The sequence below is a fragment of the Schistocerca cancellata genome, chromosome 4 (assembly GCF_023864275.1).
Source record: "Schistocerca cancellata isolate TAMUIC-IGC-003103 chromosome 4, iqSchCanc2.1, whole genome shotgun sequence".
Classification (NCBI taxonomy): domain Eukaryota; kingdom Metazoa; phylum Arthropoda; class Insecta; order Orthoptera; family Acrididae; genus Schistocerca; species Schistocerca cancellata.
This window is the reverse complement of record NC_064629.1, coordinates 161597613-161614641: the sequence shown is the minus strand read 5'-3', so window position 1 is coordinate 161614641 and position 17029 is coordinate 161597613. Positions and strand designations below refer to the sequence as shown.

General features: G+C 43.1%; 1 protein-coding gene and 1 pseudogene across 2 annotated transcripts in view; both read left to right on the top strand.

The window, feature by feature from the left end:
• Positions 1-17029, top strand: part of LOC126184746 (excitatory amino acid transporter 1) — a 738875-nt gene that overhangs the window by 505799 nt on the left and 216047 nt on the right. The window lies entirely within an intron of this gene.
• Positions 5980-6097, top strand: LOC126185886 (5S ribosomal RNA; annotated as a pseudogene).

Genomic DNA, 17029 nt, shown 5'->3' with positions numbered 1-17029 from the left:
ATTTTTCGTTGACCATATTCTTCAATTTTATATATTGACACGTCCGGGGAAAGGACTTTGTCTGTACACAGGTCAGCACGAAAGAACTAAATGTGGGTAATTTTGTGTGGATAGAAATGCAGGATGTTTCGTAGAGTGCACCGTACTCACAGATATCAAATTGCATGCATGCATGCATTACACCGCTAGACCCGTCCTGCAGCACTGTCGCCATATCTTCTACTGACGTCTGATCAATTGTTTTCCTGTCCGGCCCGATAGCTGAATGGTAGCCGGCACGGTAGCTCAGCGTGTTCGGTCAGTGTGTTAGCTGCCCGCTGTAATTAAAAAAAAAACTGAGTTAATCGGTCAACAACGAACTTAAACGGATGTCTTACGACGTCAGTCCCGAGCAGATGCAACGAACAAGAGCGAACAAAATGAGATTTAAAAAAAAAGTCTGCGTGATGGACTGCCGTCCTAAGGGCCCGGGTTCGATTCCCGGCTGGGTCGGGAATTTCTCCGCTCAGGGACTGGGTGTTGTGTTGTCTTCATCATCATTTCATCCCCATCCGGTGCGCAGGTCGCCAAATGTGGCGTCGAATGTAATACGACCTGCACCAAGGCGGCCGGAGCTGTGCCGTAAGGGGCCTCCCGGCCAATGACGCCAAACGCTCATTTCCATTTCCTATTGTTTTCCTGCGTCTACCACACTGCACTTGAAAAAGACCTGTCTTTTCGAATTTCGTACTTATTTTCTCCAGACCTTTGGCAGACATCGGACCAATGATTTCTTTTTCCTGCCAATGGCTGTCCGGTACTTCTGCAGAGCTACAGGCGCGCAGTCACTGTTCTTGCAAAAACACCTTAGCAGCGCGCGATCCTACCTTAGACAGTTACGGCGAGCGTCTCAGATCATAAACTGAAAAACACACGTGCACCCTAAGTCTTTTATTTTACATGTTCTGCCGCTTACAACGCCATCTAGTGGTAAAATTTGTATTTTTTAATTTCTTTATTTTATTTTGTTTTATTTTTTTGTCTTTCCGTAATGTTTCCAGTGAGCAGTAGTACGTCTTCTACAACGTTTTGAAATTGTGGCTTTAATTATAATCACCCCTGTATATTTAAACTCACGTTGACCTAACCATACTTTTACTTCGATTCTTGGTTATTTTTCAAACTTTGGCTCTGATCACTATGGGACTTAACATCTGAGGTCATCAGTCCCCTAGAACCTAGAACTACTTAAACCTAACTAACCTAAGGACATCACACACATCCATGCCCGAGGCAGGATTCGAACCTGCGACCGTGGCGGTCGCGCGGTTCCAGACTGTAGCGCCTAGAACCGCTCGGCCACTCCGGACTGCTTATCAAACTTTCTGGCACCTTAAAATTGCGTGCAGGATCTGGACACGAGTCCGAATCCTTGTATTTCGTGAGTACTTCTCTACGAAAAAGAAATTAAAAGTTGAAAACCTATGTTCATTCACAAATAATCCTTGGTCTATTCTTATCGCGTACAAAATTTAATCCCACAAGAAATAACCTCTAAGACAATAAAAGGATGCACCACGAAAGAATTACGTAAATGGGAGAAATATGTAGAGCTGACGTTCTTGTACAGACAAGCAAATGATAACAACTTCAGGAAAATCAGATGATTTATTCACGAGAAAGAGCTTCATAAATTGAGCATGTCAGTAACACGATGGTCACCTCTGGTCGTTATGCAAGCTGTTATTCGGCTTGCAATTGATTTACAGAGTTGTTGTACGTCATCCTTAGGGATATCGTACAAAGTTCTGGCCAACTGGCGCGTTAGATCATCAACATCCGGAGTAAGTAGGAGTGTCCTACCCATAACGCTCCGAACATTTTCAGCTGGGGGGAGATTCGGCTACCTTGCTGGCCAAGGTAGGGTTTGGGAAACAGTAAGAGGAGCAGTAGAAAGAAACTCTCACCGTAAATCAGCTGGCATTACCTTTCTGAAATGGCTTGCCATGAAGGGGCTACAAGACGAGGTGCAGAATATCGTCGACATTACGCTGTGCTGTATGGGTTCCGCGGATGACAACCAACGGAGTCCTGATATGAAATGAAATGGAACTCCAGACCGTAACTCCTGGTTGTCGTGGCGTATAGCGAGCGACAGTGACTGCTAGTATCGCACCGCTGTCCTGTGTGTCTCCAGAGGCGTCTTCACTGGTCATCGAGGCTCAATTCGAAGCGCAACTCCACTGAAGACAATCCTATTCCAGTCAATGAGATTCCTGGCCGAACAGTCATGTAATAACAAGTTTTTTGACAGATGTTTTTCCATATTTCTGTGGAAGGATGATATATTTAGTTTTCTGTACGTCAGAAGACGTGAGACAGGGTTGTAGCCTATCCCCGATGTTATTCAATCTGTATATTGAGCAAGCAGTAAAGGAAACAAAAGAAAAATTCGTAGTAGGTATTAAAATCCATGGAGAAGAAATAAAAACTTTAAGGTTCGCCGATGACATTGTAATTCTGTCAGAGACAGCAAAGGACTTGGAACAGCTGTTGAACGGAATGGATGGTGTCTTGAAGGGAGGATATAAGATGAACATCAACAAAAGCAAAACGAGGATAATGGAATGTAGTCGAATTAAGTCGGGTGATGTTGAGGGTATTAGATTAGGAAATGAGACACTTAAAGTAGTAAAGGAGTTTTGCTATTTGGGGAGCAAAATAACTGATGATGGTCGAAGTAGAGAGGATATAAAATATAGACTGGCAATGGCAAGGAAAGCGTTTCTGACGAAGAGAAATTTGTTACATCGAGTATAAATTTAAGTCTCAGGAAGTCATTTCTGAAAGTATTTGTATGGAGTGTAGCCATGTATGGAAGTGAAACGTGGACGGTAAATAGTTTGGACAAGAAGAGAATAGAAGCTTTCGAAATGTGGTGCTACAGAAGAATGCTGAAGATTAGATGGGTAGATCACATAACTAATGAGGAAGTACTGAATAGGATTGGGGAGAAGAGAAGTTTGTGGCACAACTTGACCAGAAGAAGGGATCGGTCGGTAGGACATGTTCTGAGGCATCAAGGGATCACCAATTTAGTATTGGAGGGCAGCGTGGAGGGTAAAAATCGTAGGGGGAGACCAAGAGATGACTACACTAAGCAGATTCAGAAGGATGTAGGTTGCAGTAGGTACTGGGAGATGAAAAAGCTTGCACAGGATAGAGTAGCATGGAGAGCTGCATCAAACCAGTCTCGGGACTGAAGACCACAACAACACACATCAACACGATGCACCTGCTACTTCTCAAGAGATTTATAGCTACAGTAGTTTCCTGGCAGTTCCAAAACATTTGTTCGGTTCTGTCAGTGCAGCCAGCACGAATAAAGCATCATGGAAGAATTTGTTACTGATATTGAAGATAAACGGATAAAGTCTTCTGATGGGTGACTGATAAACCTGTCCCACAGGACATCTCCTCTTCCCCCCCCCCCCCCTTTTCCTCGAACGCTATCTGCTTCATCATACTCTGGCTGGAGCGTCATTGATTCGCAATACCGGAGAGGCATTTGGCTAGCACATGACCTTCAGCATCCGCGTTGGTTAATGACAGTGAGCAGAAACCAGAATGACCACTGTTCCTGCATTGGACACGCAAGGCCAAGAGGAAATTGCTTGAATCATCCAGTGAAGGAAACTCCTAGGGTCTATTGAAATTTTCCTTAAATCAAACAGCGTCTGGACCAAAAAACTGTGGCCGAGCGGTTCTAGGCGCTTCAGTCCGGAACCACGCGACTGCTACGGTCGCAGGTTCGAATCCTGCCTCGGGCATGGATGTGTGTGGTGTCCTTAGGTTAGTTAGGCTTAAGTAGTTCTAAGTCTAGGGGACCCAGCCGGGAATCGAACCCGGGCCCTTAGGATTGACAGTCTGTCGCGCTGACCAGTCAGCTACCGGGGGCGGACACTTTGGAACTCACAAGTGGTCTCTTCTGCTGGTTCCATGCGATTTTTTTGCTGCCACCCTCTGCAATGCTCTATATTCCCCAACCGTCAGTACGTGAGGTCTGTCTGATCTTGGTATAGACGTAGTTGTTCCTTCGCGTTTCCACTTCACAATCACATAACCAACAGTCGATTTGGGCAGTTTTAGGATGATACGAATGATGCTAACGGATTTATTACATCCAATGACTAGTTCACGTTCAGAGTCACTGAACTCTCCTGTCCGAGCCATTCTGCTGTTAGTACTTCCCTACGTACAATGCTAATTTCCCCTCCTCCTTTTATACTGTTGGGTCTGCCTCTCGTGACACCTAACGGTCAGTTCTGCATAACAGGGAGGCACCCGATTAATTTTGATCAGAGAGTGTACATATTCCGCAAGACAACGTGCAGTTCAACCTGTTCACATTATTGGTCATTACCATTTATAAACAATATCCGACAAAAGGAGAAAGAGACTTGTCGCTTTACTAAGGATCTACTTGCCATAATGTATTGATGGCAGACTATTTATGGACATTGAACTGCGTCTTGCAGTCACAACAATTTTCATAAACGTCGATCAACCACGTAGGAGTGGACGAGCAGTTTACTGCAGACGGATTTCTGCTCTCCACTGGAAGAAAAAACAGCAGAGTTCGTGCATATCTGACGCAGAACAAGACGACTTGTTCTGAACAGTAAATCTATCTAATACGGGAGTGTGTGAACTCATGACGTTCCTAAGCTGAAGGCGAGAACCATTATTAAACATATTTGGTAACTACTCAATCTTGCAGCACCAATCACGTTTATTTTGTCAGAAGACGTACACATATTTTAGCGTAGTTTAAGGAAATGTTGATCTACCGCCAGTGAGGTCAGTGAGTTGTGCGAACTATGCACGAAGCATCGACACAGTTGGAAGGCAGACACCAGCAGTTACTAAAACGTCACTCCATCTCCAGAAACGATGGAAAGGTAATGGAAAGCCATTGTTCGTTTCTTTTCTCGTGAAGACCTGTGCCAGTCGTTGTGTACGTCATTATGTTAATCTATCCTTTCTTAACGTAGCTGCAATGTCATCTTTAGGCATTAGCTAGCAGACAGTCTTTCATGGCAGGTGTGTATTGGCCTAAATAGACGAAATGTGAATAGCTAAAAAAGTTTTGTTCTCATTGTTCAAACTTTGTTCGATTCAGGAACTTTTCCAGTACAGCCTAGGATTTTCCTTCGGGAGGTAACTGGAGCAATGTTCTCCAGGCGTCGTTTGCTTAACTTGGAAACAGTGGTCACTCTGGTTCTACACACTGTTGGTAACCGTCGCGGATGTTGAAGGTCACTTGCTAGCCACACGCCTCCCGGTTATTGCGATTCAATGACGCCCGACGCCAAAGGCGTGTAACACTGTAGCAACAAATATTATACCTGTTATGTAGAAATCACTGAGAGTCGAAGTGTATGATCCGTTGCCACCTTTTTTTTTTTTTTTTTGCTAAATGAAATGTAGCATAACCACCGAAGAGAGCACAGGGACTTCAGTGAGTAAAGTGAAGATAAATTAATAGTGCCTTTCATAAGGGGGAAATTCCCATATAAATTATTTGTATTCTGTTCGTTATCTTGACATTTGAATACCCGCAAGGCAGTTTAAAGAAAAATCTGAAACAGAATTCTTTTATGCCCCAGCACATTCTTCATGGTATGGTCTGTACTCACCGTCTTGAACCTATATGCAACAGGTTCTTCGTAACTGCTGTTCACAGCACATGCATGGTAACCTCTCATTTTGACTGTGGGCTTCGAGGCTCCTACTGTGCAGATTTTCGCTGACTAACGAGGAACTGCCCTACAGAAATAATGCATCCATTCATCCGAAAGCTAATGCTCGTCTTTTTAACGAGTCTCATAAGTCATTCACTTCACCAATTACAGAGAGAGTAGTCATTATTCTTCTAAATACTCAACTGTCCACGCCAAGTCGCGTGCTATAATTAATGTAGTGCTCAGAGATAGTCAAGGCAACGGCCTTGCCGCTGTGGATACACCGGTTCCCGTCAGATCATCGAAGTTAAGCGCTTTCGGGCGTGGCCGGCACTTGGATGGGTGACCATCCGGGCTGCCAAGTGCTGTTGCCATTTTTCGGGGTTTACTCAGCCTCGTGGTGCCAACTGAGGAGCTACTCGACCGAATAGTAGCAGGTCCGGTCAAAGAAAGCCATCATAACGACTGGGAGAGCGGTGTGCTGACCACACGCCCCTCCTATCCGCATCCTCAGCTGAGGATGACACGGCGATCGGTTGGTCCCGATGGGCCACTTGCGGCCGAAGACGGAGTGCTTTTCAGAGATAGTCATAGCAAGGTAATAGACTGACTGGAGGAAATGGCTTTCCTATTATGCTAATAAACGTTTCTGGTTGACAGGATTAACTCTACGTTACATCACAGAGGCGCTTCCCGCTAAAATATTGCTTAGTGCTCACCGTTGCACCGTTGAGCTCTCCCCCCCCCCCTCCTTCGGTCCGCCCTCCTCCCAAGTCCACCCTTTGACCTTCTCTTCCAGCTGCCTTTGACACCTTGTTTCTCTGTTTCGTTTTTAGATGCTGTTAGCCGCTCTTTTTCTGCCGCACTCTATTTTCCGTTCTAGGGGTAGCACTCCGATGAACTGAATTTTGATTATAACGGATCGGGGGTGAAACGACTGTGAACGACCTCCGCTGCATGCGGATCCGCGGGGACACTCGCCTGACCACATCCACCTACTGACTTGATTATGTCTCTGGCCTTATTCCATTATTGCCCATGCAACTGACGTCCATTACTTTTAGCCTTATCACTTTTACTATAACGAATCTCCCGGCCAGAAGGCATTCCTTACTCTGTAAGTGCGTTTACCTTTAATCAGGTTGGCTGGAACTCGGATGATGGTGGTTTTCTCTCGCGACCGACGAGCTCTGGGAGACCCCTAGTCTGCTCTGAATTTGCACCAGTCAGAATCGTATACTTTTACTGCCCCGAAATTATTTCTCTGGTCTGGCATCAACACTGGTTTCAGTGTTTCGATTTTACCGCTCCTACGTACTTCCATAATTTGATCAAATTTATGGCGGGTTTTCCTAAGAGCAGATGAAATATATCTTGACCGAGGGACTAATGATACCGTTGTTTAGACCCAGCCGACTGGAAAAAAGTGTAGGTGACTCCTGTGTATAAGAAGGGTGAAAGGACGGTCCCGCAAATTATAGACTAATATCCCTAACATCGGTTTGCTTCAGAATCCTTGAACATGTTCTCAGTTCGAATGTGATAAATTTTCTTGAGACTGAGAACCAGCTCGGGTTTAGAAAACGTCACTTGTGCCATACTCAGCTTTCCCTTTTCTCACATGGTGTCCTGCGAACTATGGGTGAACGGCAACAGGCGGAGTCCATATTCCTTGACTTGCGGAAAATATTTGACACGGTGTGCCACTACAGACTGTTCAGAGGTCCGAGCATACGGAACTGGTCCCAGATACAAGCAGTGGCATCAAGACTTCTTAAGTAATAGGACGCAGTATGTCGTCCTCGATGGCGAGTGTTAATCACAGACAAGGTATCGTCCCGAGTGCTCTAGGGAAGTATGACAGGACCACTATTATTTACTATATACATAAATGATCTGGCAGGCACGGTGAGCAGCAGTCCGCAGTAGTTTGCTGAAGACGCTGTGGTGTATTGGAAGATGTCGTTGAGTGTCTGTAGAAGCATACAAGATAACTTAGACAAAATTTTTAGTCGGGGTCATGAATGGCAGCTAGCTCCAAGTAAGTTAATGCGGGTGAGTGGAAAAAACAAACCCCTAATGCTCGGGTATGGCATTAGTAGTGTTCTTCTTGACACAGCCACTTCGTGTAACATCTGTCTGTAAAGTTGCAAGGCGATATGGAATGGAGCATATGAGGATTGTGTTAGGGAAGGTGAATGGTCGACTTCGGCTTTTTGGGGGGATTTTGGGAAAGTGTGTTTCATTTGAAAATGAGATCGCATATGGGACGCTAGAGCGACCTATTCTTGATTACTGCTCGAGTGTTTGGGACCAGTACTCGGTCAGATAAAAGGAAAACATCGAAGCAAATCGAAGTCCGGTTGCTAGATTTGTTCAAATGGCTCTGAGCACTATGGGACTCAACATCTTAGGTCATAAGTCCCCTAGAACTTAGAACTACTTAAACCTAACTAACCTAAGGACATCACACACACCCATGCCCGAGGCAGGATTCGAACCTGCGACCGTAGCAGTCCCGCAGTTCCGGACTGCAGCGCCAGAACCGCACGGCCACCGCGGCTGGCGCTAGATTTGTTAGCAGATGGTTCGATCAATACGCAACTGTTACGAAGATGGTTCGGGAACTCATATGGATGTCCCTGGAGGGAAGGCGACATTCTTTTCGAGGGACACTATTAACAAAATTTAAGACGCTGACTGCAGAACGATTCTACCGCCGCCAGCATACATTTCACGGAAGGATCACGATAAGATGTGAGAAATGAGGGCATGTACGGAGGCATATAGATAGTCGCTCTTCCCTCGCTCTATTGGCGAGTGACACAGGAAAGAAAATGACTAGTAGTGGTGCCTTGTACCACTACCACTACCTCCGCCACGCAGCGTGACGTGACTTGCGTAGTATGTACATAGATGGAGAACCTCTAATCTACCTACCTACCAATATTCCCTGCTTGTACGGTTTATAAATCGATGCATAGACTCAAGAAAAAAATTCAATTTTTTTTAAAGCACAAGCAATTCTCAAAGAATTTAATATTTATGTTTCTATATTAACTTAATGCACTGCTCTTGCAGCCATACACGTATTAGATACAGCTGCTCGTTGAAGACAAAACTCGTGTTTAAATGTCACGTTGACAAGAACTCGAACTACAGTATACCTTGATAAGAAAAACTGACGTTCTGGTCAAACAAGTCAGCATTGTTGCGTTTACTTGCACCCACTGGAAAAGAGAGAGAGAGAGAGAGAGAGAGAGAGAGAGAGAGAGAGAGAGAGAGAGAGAGAGAGAGGTGGCAACAAGGTACCCTCGGATGTTCTTTAAGTTTAACCTTGTCACCTGCTTAATGTCAATTGGCAATTAATCACTGAAGTCACTTTTCTTCAACAATATTCCTCGCGAACTAAAACTGTGACACGGTTCATTCAATGTGTGTCGCGTAATTACCCATGTCTCGTCTCAGTAAACCACTGATCATGTGAGAAGCGATGTATAATTTTTTCGTGAGAAACAAATGTTCACACTGATGTTAAGTCGTTCACACATGATCTTTCATTTAATCTGACAGTTTAAAAACTGAATTCCCTGGAAATAATTTTTCAGAGAGTTTGTTCGTGAATAAAGAGTCTAGTTCTGTGCAGAAAGAGCACTGTACGTTTCTCGCAGAGTTATCCTTTATTTACACCAGAAATATTCACTGAAATTACTACCTAATAGTACATTTGTGCATAACATTTTGATGGCGTTCGTGTTTCCCTTCCGTAATCCGTCATTTGTTGTTTATTATCTAAGCACTTCCTTTTCTTGTGCTTTTGTTCTGCATCGGCATGGTTATTAACAGATTTGGCATAGTAAATTTAAAGCGTGATCAGATGCACATCCTGTCGCACCCCCGCCCCCCCCCCCCTTCCCGGTCTCCCTCCGACGGAATATGTATGATATACGTATGCCCCAACTATCTGTGTACGGTTTTATTCTTGTAAAAGTAGGCGAAAGTTCTGCAAATGTTTGCGAATCGTATACCTGAGGCGGGAGTTGAGTATCAGCGATGTATTCACCTAGTGGGATGTGGGAAACCACCTAAAACCTTCATCCAGGTTGGTCGGCACGCCAATGTTCGTTGTTCATCGTGGGCCGGCACACCTCCCCGTCCCGTAACCGGCTCATCAACACGCACGGCTATCCGGACGGGTTACATTATCATGTTCTCGCACTTTTTTCTGGAATTTAGTAATTGATCCATATGAAATTTTTGCGCGTGTTTTGCCGAGATCGATGGTTTTGTCGAAAATTTGTCCAGAACCAACGATTGCGGCCGGAAAAGCACCGGAAACGAATTCAGATTTCACTTTCGCCGGCAAAAATTTCTGATTGCATATACAAAACACATTCCATCACAGTCTCCTTATCCAAGGCCGCTCTTTCCTCCACTAAATTTAATGTCTCAAATAGAGAGAGGTTGCGTCTGCTCGGGAAGACGTATTCCACAACCACTTTCCTATTTGTTGCGATAGGTAAAAAGGCGTGGTACTTAATCAGGAACGCGATTGTATTTTGCCACGTGATCATCTAAGTTCACCCTAAGGTTGGGCATACAATTTTAAATTTTTTTTTCAGGCGACTGTCAACAGCATCAATATAGTTGGAGAAATGCAAGATAAACACTGTGCTGTCTTACAGTACATTTATTCACAACCGGTTTCGATCATTGGTCATCCTCACTGTAGAAAAGCATTGTGACAACTTCATACATCATACATGCTATTTAACCAGAAGAGATGCCATAGCTGGCTTACAAACGCCAGAAAACGATACTTCATGCCACAATACCGGCTAAAAGAAAACCAAAACATTGAAAAATGAAACCATTTGACAGCAATAAGTACAGAGCACTATTACCCAGGCAATGTTTTATGTTTGCTTAAGCCGGTATTATGGCGTGAAGTATTTCTTTCTGATGTTTACAAGTCAGCTATGGTATCTTATCTGGTTAAATAGCATGTATGACATGTGAGGTTGTCACAATATTTTTCCGATGTGAAGATGATCAGTGATCGAAACCGGTTGTGAAGAAATACAAGGGTTGGAACTTTGATGGTGGCCACTTTTTTTAGCTCGTACAAAATAGATACGTGTTTCAAAGTTTTACTGACCTTCAAAGTAGTCACTAGCATTGTGTATAACCCGTTGCCAGCGATGTGGAAGTCGTAGGATACTACTGGCAGTACCAGTTGTGTTGACAGTTCGAGCGGCGCGGTCTATTGCCCGACGAATTTGTAGCGTTTGACTGATGGGGCTGCTAAGTGCTACACCACCTACTGCAAAAAACGGCTCTGAGCACTATGGGATTCAACTTCTGAGGTCATCAGTCCCCTAGAACTTAGAACTACTTAAATCTAACTAACCTAAGGACATCACACACAACCATGCCCGAGGCAGGATTCGAACCTGCGACCGTAACGGTCCCGCGGCTCCAGACTGTAGCGCCTAGAACCGCACGGCCACTCCGACCGGCCCACCTACTGCACTTCCCTGACATAAGCCCTCGTGAGTTCAACTAGATTTCTAAACTGAAAGGAACACTTTACGGCATTCGCATCAGAACTGCTACAAATTCGTCGGGCAGTAGACAGCGCCACTCGAACTGTCAACACAACTGGCACTGCTAAGAGTATCCTACGACTTCCACACCGCTGGCAACGGGTTATACACAATGCTCGGGACTACTTTGAAAGTCAGTAAGACTTTGAGACACGTATGTACTTTGTACTAGCTGTAAATAAATAGTTGCGGCTAGTAAAGTCTCAACCCACGTATATAGCAAGACAGCACAGTGCTTACCATGCATTTCTCCAAGTATACAGTTTGCTTTGTCGAGTAACAGTATATATAATATATATATGCTCGAAAAACTTAAGATACAAAACTCAAACTGTCGAGAGGACGTTAATTTTATAATTCCTTTTCTTTTAAATTTGTTTCTTCTTACGAAGGCGTTATTTGTCTTAATAGAAGAGAGACACACATCGGTTTATCCGGTATGAAGGACTAACTTGTAAATCTAACAAGGAGGAGGATTATAATTTTCTTAGGATACGTTGAATTTAATTTTCTTCACGAAGATATACATCATTTCTTTGTTACTTCCGTTCCTGAAGCAACACAAAAAATGGGAAGGAGAAGTACTGACAGTGCACAACGGAATTTTTATATTTAGGAAAACACAGTAGAGAATCTCTCCAATGAAGGCATAACTGGAGAGCGAACGGAAAATCGTCCAGGACTGGTTTTGTGAGGACAATAGTGAATCTTTGCGTCACCCATGATCACCGTAATCATCAGGTCTCAATATTATGGAGCCTTTATGGTCTACTTTGGAGAGAATAGTGCCTAGTAGCTATTCACCTCCATTATCGTTACTTGAACTGCCCAGTATTTTGCAGGAAGGATGGTCTCAGATTCCATGGGAAACCATAAAGGACCTGTATTTATCCATTTCGAGACGCCTGGAAGCTGATTCGAATGCCAACAGGTTTTCTACGCCGTACTGGGCATGGTAATGTTCTGCATTTTTGGTTCTCACATACTTTTTCCACCTGCAGCAGGTTTGGTAGAAGGAATGAGAGAAGAGAGACTAATTGAGTTCTGCGATAAATTTCAGCTAGTAATAGCGAAAGCACTGATCAAGACTTACTAGAGAAAATGCATACTCGAAAAGGGTCTGGGAAAGGGAAAGATTCTATCACCGACGTGCATTGTCCCAAAATGTATTCTAAACAGTGTAAACAAAAATATGTACATATTCGAAGGCCACTGAAAATGCCTTGGAAAGAATAAAGACGAAACGCGTATGGCACAAAAATTGTGTTTAATTCAGCTGTAATTAGACTGTCGAAAAGTAAAAATTATCAACGTAACGTAGTATTCCATTTGGAATTCATCATGGCCAGGCAGAATTAGGAAATGGGATCCTGGATTGGAAGGCGCACCCAGGAGCAATTGCATACTCATATCACAGTTCAGTGATGATGAAGAGTAGACTGAAATTCAAGAAAATCGCGGAGAGGAATAAATGTGGAAAGAAGTGGGATGTTAAAATACTGACAAATTTTGCTACGGGTTGGAAGTCGTCAAAGGCTGTAGATACTGCGATAATGAACATCACAGCAGGCAGTTCGGCTGTAAAGGAATAGGCAATTCTAAGAAGGGCAATCACTGAATCTGGACAGACATACGTAAGTAGGACGAAGATAATTTCAAATAAACCTTGGGTGATAGGAAAAAACTTCAACTGATCGACAAAAAAGAAAATATTATAATATTAGGAAAAGGCAGGAATACAACAATGCAAGTCGCTTAGGAATGAAATAAATGGGAAGTACAGAGCAGTGAAAACGAAATGCCTGGAGGAAAAATGCGAAAACATCGAAAAAGAAACGGTAATCGGAACGGATGAGTTAGCATATACTGTAGAAACGCCAATGCAGCATTCGATGAAATAAAAGCAATGGCGGCAACATTAAGACCGCAATGGCAATTCCACTGTTAAACGCAGAGGAGAGAACAGATTGCTGGAAAAAGTATATTGAGGGCCTCTACGAGGGAAGCAGCTGCGTGATAACGTGGTAGAAGAAGAAATGGGAACTGATATGAAAGACATAGGAGGTCCCGTATTAGAGTCAAAATTTTACACAGTTATGGAAGACTTACGATGAAATAAAGGAAAATGTATAGGTAACATTTCTCCCAGATTTTTGAACTCATTCGAGGAAGTGTCAATAAATTACTATTCGTGCTGATAGATAGAGTATATGAGACTGGAGGATATAATATCAGACTTTCGGGAAAAATATGATCCACAAAATTCGGAAGATAGCAAGGTAGATAGGTACGAGAACTATCACACAGTCAGCGTAACGGCTCATGCATTCTAGCTGATGACAAGAACAACAAAAGGACGAATGGTAAAGAAAAGTGAGAATCTGTTACGTGATGATCAATTTGGCTTTCGAAAAGGGAAAAGCACCAGGGAGACAGTTCTGATATTGCACTTGATGTGGCAACAAGAATGAAGAAAAATCGTGACATTCATAGGATTTGTCGAAGTAGAAAAAATGTTTGGCAACGTAAATCGTTGCAAGATATTCGAAATTCTTAGAAAAATCGGAGTAAGCTATTGAGAAAGACGGATAATATACAATATGAACAAGAACAGAGATGTAACGGTAAGTCCGGAAGATAAGGAAAGAAGTTCTCTGTTTAAAATGGGTGTAAGACACGGATGCTGTCTTTCGCCCCTACTGTTAAATCTGTTCACCTAAGTCGTAATGACGGACATAAAGGACAAGTTCAGAAGTGGGATAAGAATTCGTGGTGATAGGAAATCAATGACAAGATTCGTTGATGACATTCCTGTCCTCACTAAAAGCGAAGAATTACAGAAACTGTTGCATAGAATAAACAATCTAATGAGTACAGAATATGAACTGAGGTGTAAACCAGAGAAAGACGAAAGCAATGAAGAGTTACAGAAAAAATCTATCAGCTTAACGTGAGAATTGATGACCACGAAGTAGACGACGTTAAGGAATTCTGTTACCTCGGAAGCAAAATAATGCTTGGCCGACGAAGCAGGAGGTCATAAAAAGCAGACTAGCACAGGCAAAGGGGACATTCCTGCCAAAAGAAATCAACTAACAACAAACCTAAGCCTTAATTTGAGGAAGAAATTTCTAACAATGTACGTTTGGAGCACAGTACTGTATTGTAGTGAATCACTGACTACAATAAAACCAGAAAATAATAGAATTGAAGCGTGTGAAATGTGTCGCTACCGAAGGATCTTGAAAAGTAGGGGGACTGATAAGATCAGAAATAGGGAGGCTCTTCACGGAATCGGAAGAAAAAAATTGTGGAAAGCATTGATAATAAAAAGGGCAGAATAATATGTTTTTAAGACGTTAGTAACTTCCATGGAGCTGTAGAGGGAAAAACAGTACGGTATGACAGAAATTGGAATGCATCCAACAAATAATTGAGGATGTATGGTGCAAGTGCTACTCTGAGATGATGATGATGATGATGATGATGATGATGACTGGCACAGGACAGGAATTAATGGAGGGCTGCATTGAACCAATCAGAAGACTGATAAACACTGGCCCAAACAGAATTCACTTAGTAATTACCACACCAGAATGTCCCAATAGTAACCAAAACCTTCTCTCTTATTAAATGGCATGTTCTGGCATTGACGATTGTGACTCGTTGTCAAAATGTTATATTGCCATGTTAAGCAAACAGGCAAAGTGCTTCGTGCATCCAGCCCCACAAAAGAAATGTGTGTATGATGTAGTGTGTGAAACTTCTCAAAACATTCTTTGCCTTCTATAAAGCTTTGCGTTTTTATCACTAAACCTTCGGTACGTTCCTTTATTGTTGAGAGGTCCAAAACCGAAAAATAACTGGTAGTCGTCTGACGCATTATTCTAGGTAGGTCCGGCTACAACACAAGCGAAACAAATGAGTGTATCGACAGTGCAGCGTGAAGCTGTTTACTTAAAGAGCGCAATTTCCTTTTCTGAGAGTTCTCAGTGATTACTCCTCTGCCATGTATCAGTTGTCTTATTACTTTTCGATGTTCCGTTGATTCTGATTTACAACACTATCCTGAAATAAGGCTACTTGAAACAACAACTCTACACATCTTTGCGATTCACTTCCAGTTACCGTAACTTCAACTACTTCCTTCTTCTCTAACGCCGCATGTGCGACGAATCTGAACATTTGCCTGCGCGCAATAAGTGGTTAACATTTCCTGCTTTCAAGGAAGTATATCGTGGGTGGCCTTAGACCTGTGGCTTAACAGAAAAGCTGCTGTTGCGCAAGAGTTCCGCGCGATTTCCACATTTATGTGGGTGAATTCGTATCTGGCTGTGCAGCACAATGGTTGAAGCTGTAGCCGCCAGGGCAGAACGATGATTAAGACCCGGCTGTTCGCCATGCGTCACAGTAGAGCGTTCAAATGGCTCTGAGCACTATGGGTCTTAACTTCTGAGGTCGTCAGTCCCCTAGAACTTAAATCTAACTAACCTAAGGACATCACACACACCCATGCTCGAGGCAGGATTCGAACCTGCGAGCGTAGCAGTCGCGCGGTTCCAGACTGTAGCGCCTAGAACCGCTCGGCCATCCCGGCCGGCATCACAGTAGAGAAAAGCAATTAGGCTAATAGGCCTGCAGGTCTGATCATAGTCAAACTCCCTCATAAGTATATTCGTATTTAAGAAATGCCTCTTTTGTGCTTGCGACCAGGAACTCGTTCGCGGCGAATTTATTTCAGAAAAAAAATCTATGTGGAAATGTTGGCATCAGTATAGCGTATCATTCCACGTTTTAAACAATATCTTTGTCTTCATCAGTAAAGCAACTGGCTGCAACAGAGACGGCGGAAATCCACACAAGTAAATGGTGTAAAGACGACTACAACGTCCCCAAATTTCACACGTCGCCGCAGCATCAGGGATCTCATCCACGCAGTCTACACAGAGGAGCATGAACCTTTTTAACCTGTCAGTATGAGGCACCCTCGTCCGCACGTTGATCAGCGTATAGCTCATATTAGTGATTCCATACCTTCTCTGAAACAATTATTCCTGAGAGTAATCAAATACTAGCTACTAACCTCCTCCCCCCCCCCCCCTCCCCACCACTCCTCCCACCATCAGTGTTAGCATCCATCTAAATTTCAGAATGAGAGAGAATGTTTTAGAACATTCATTTTTAAAAGAACAAATGATACTTAGTTTTTGTAGGTGTTTTATCAAATGGCGAACTAATGAGTTCAATGAGACAATTGTTACTGCTTATTTCTAACAATTTGTTTTTATAGGATTACGAAGCAATTGCCAGTGTATCGCGAGTGCTACCTAAAACACTTCTCAGAAAATAAAGCTAGCTATTCACATTGAGGATGGACATTTGCTACAAAACATGATTCCTTTTCACCACTTCTCTCTCTACTAGCACTTACTTCGCCCACACCCTGCATCCCCACTTAAAATCAACCAAGTTAAAATGTATGCACTATATTTACCGTTTGTAAATCACTTGAATGTTGGACTCCTCACTTCTATAATAGCAGAAACTGAAAGACTTTACAGTGCTAATTCTCTGTCTAACCACTGCTAGTAATAATAATAATAATAATAATAATAATAATAATGGATGACGGTGACGACATTGCGTAGAACTTGCACCAGTTTTAGGAGCCATTACACAGTTACTGTTGTGGTGTGCTGT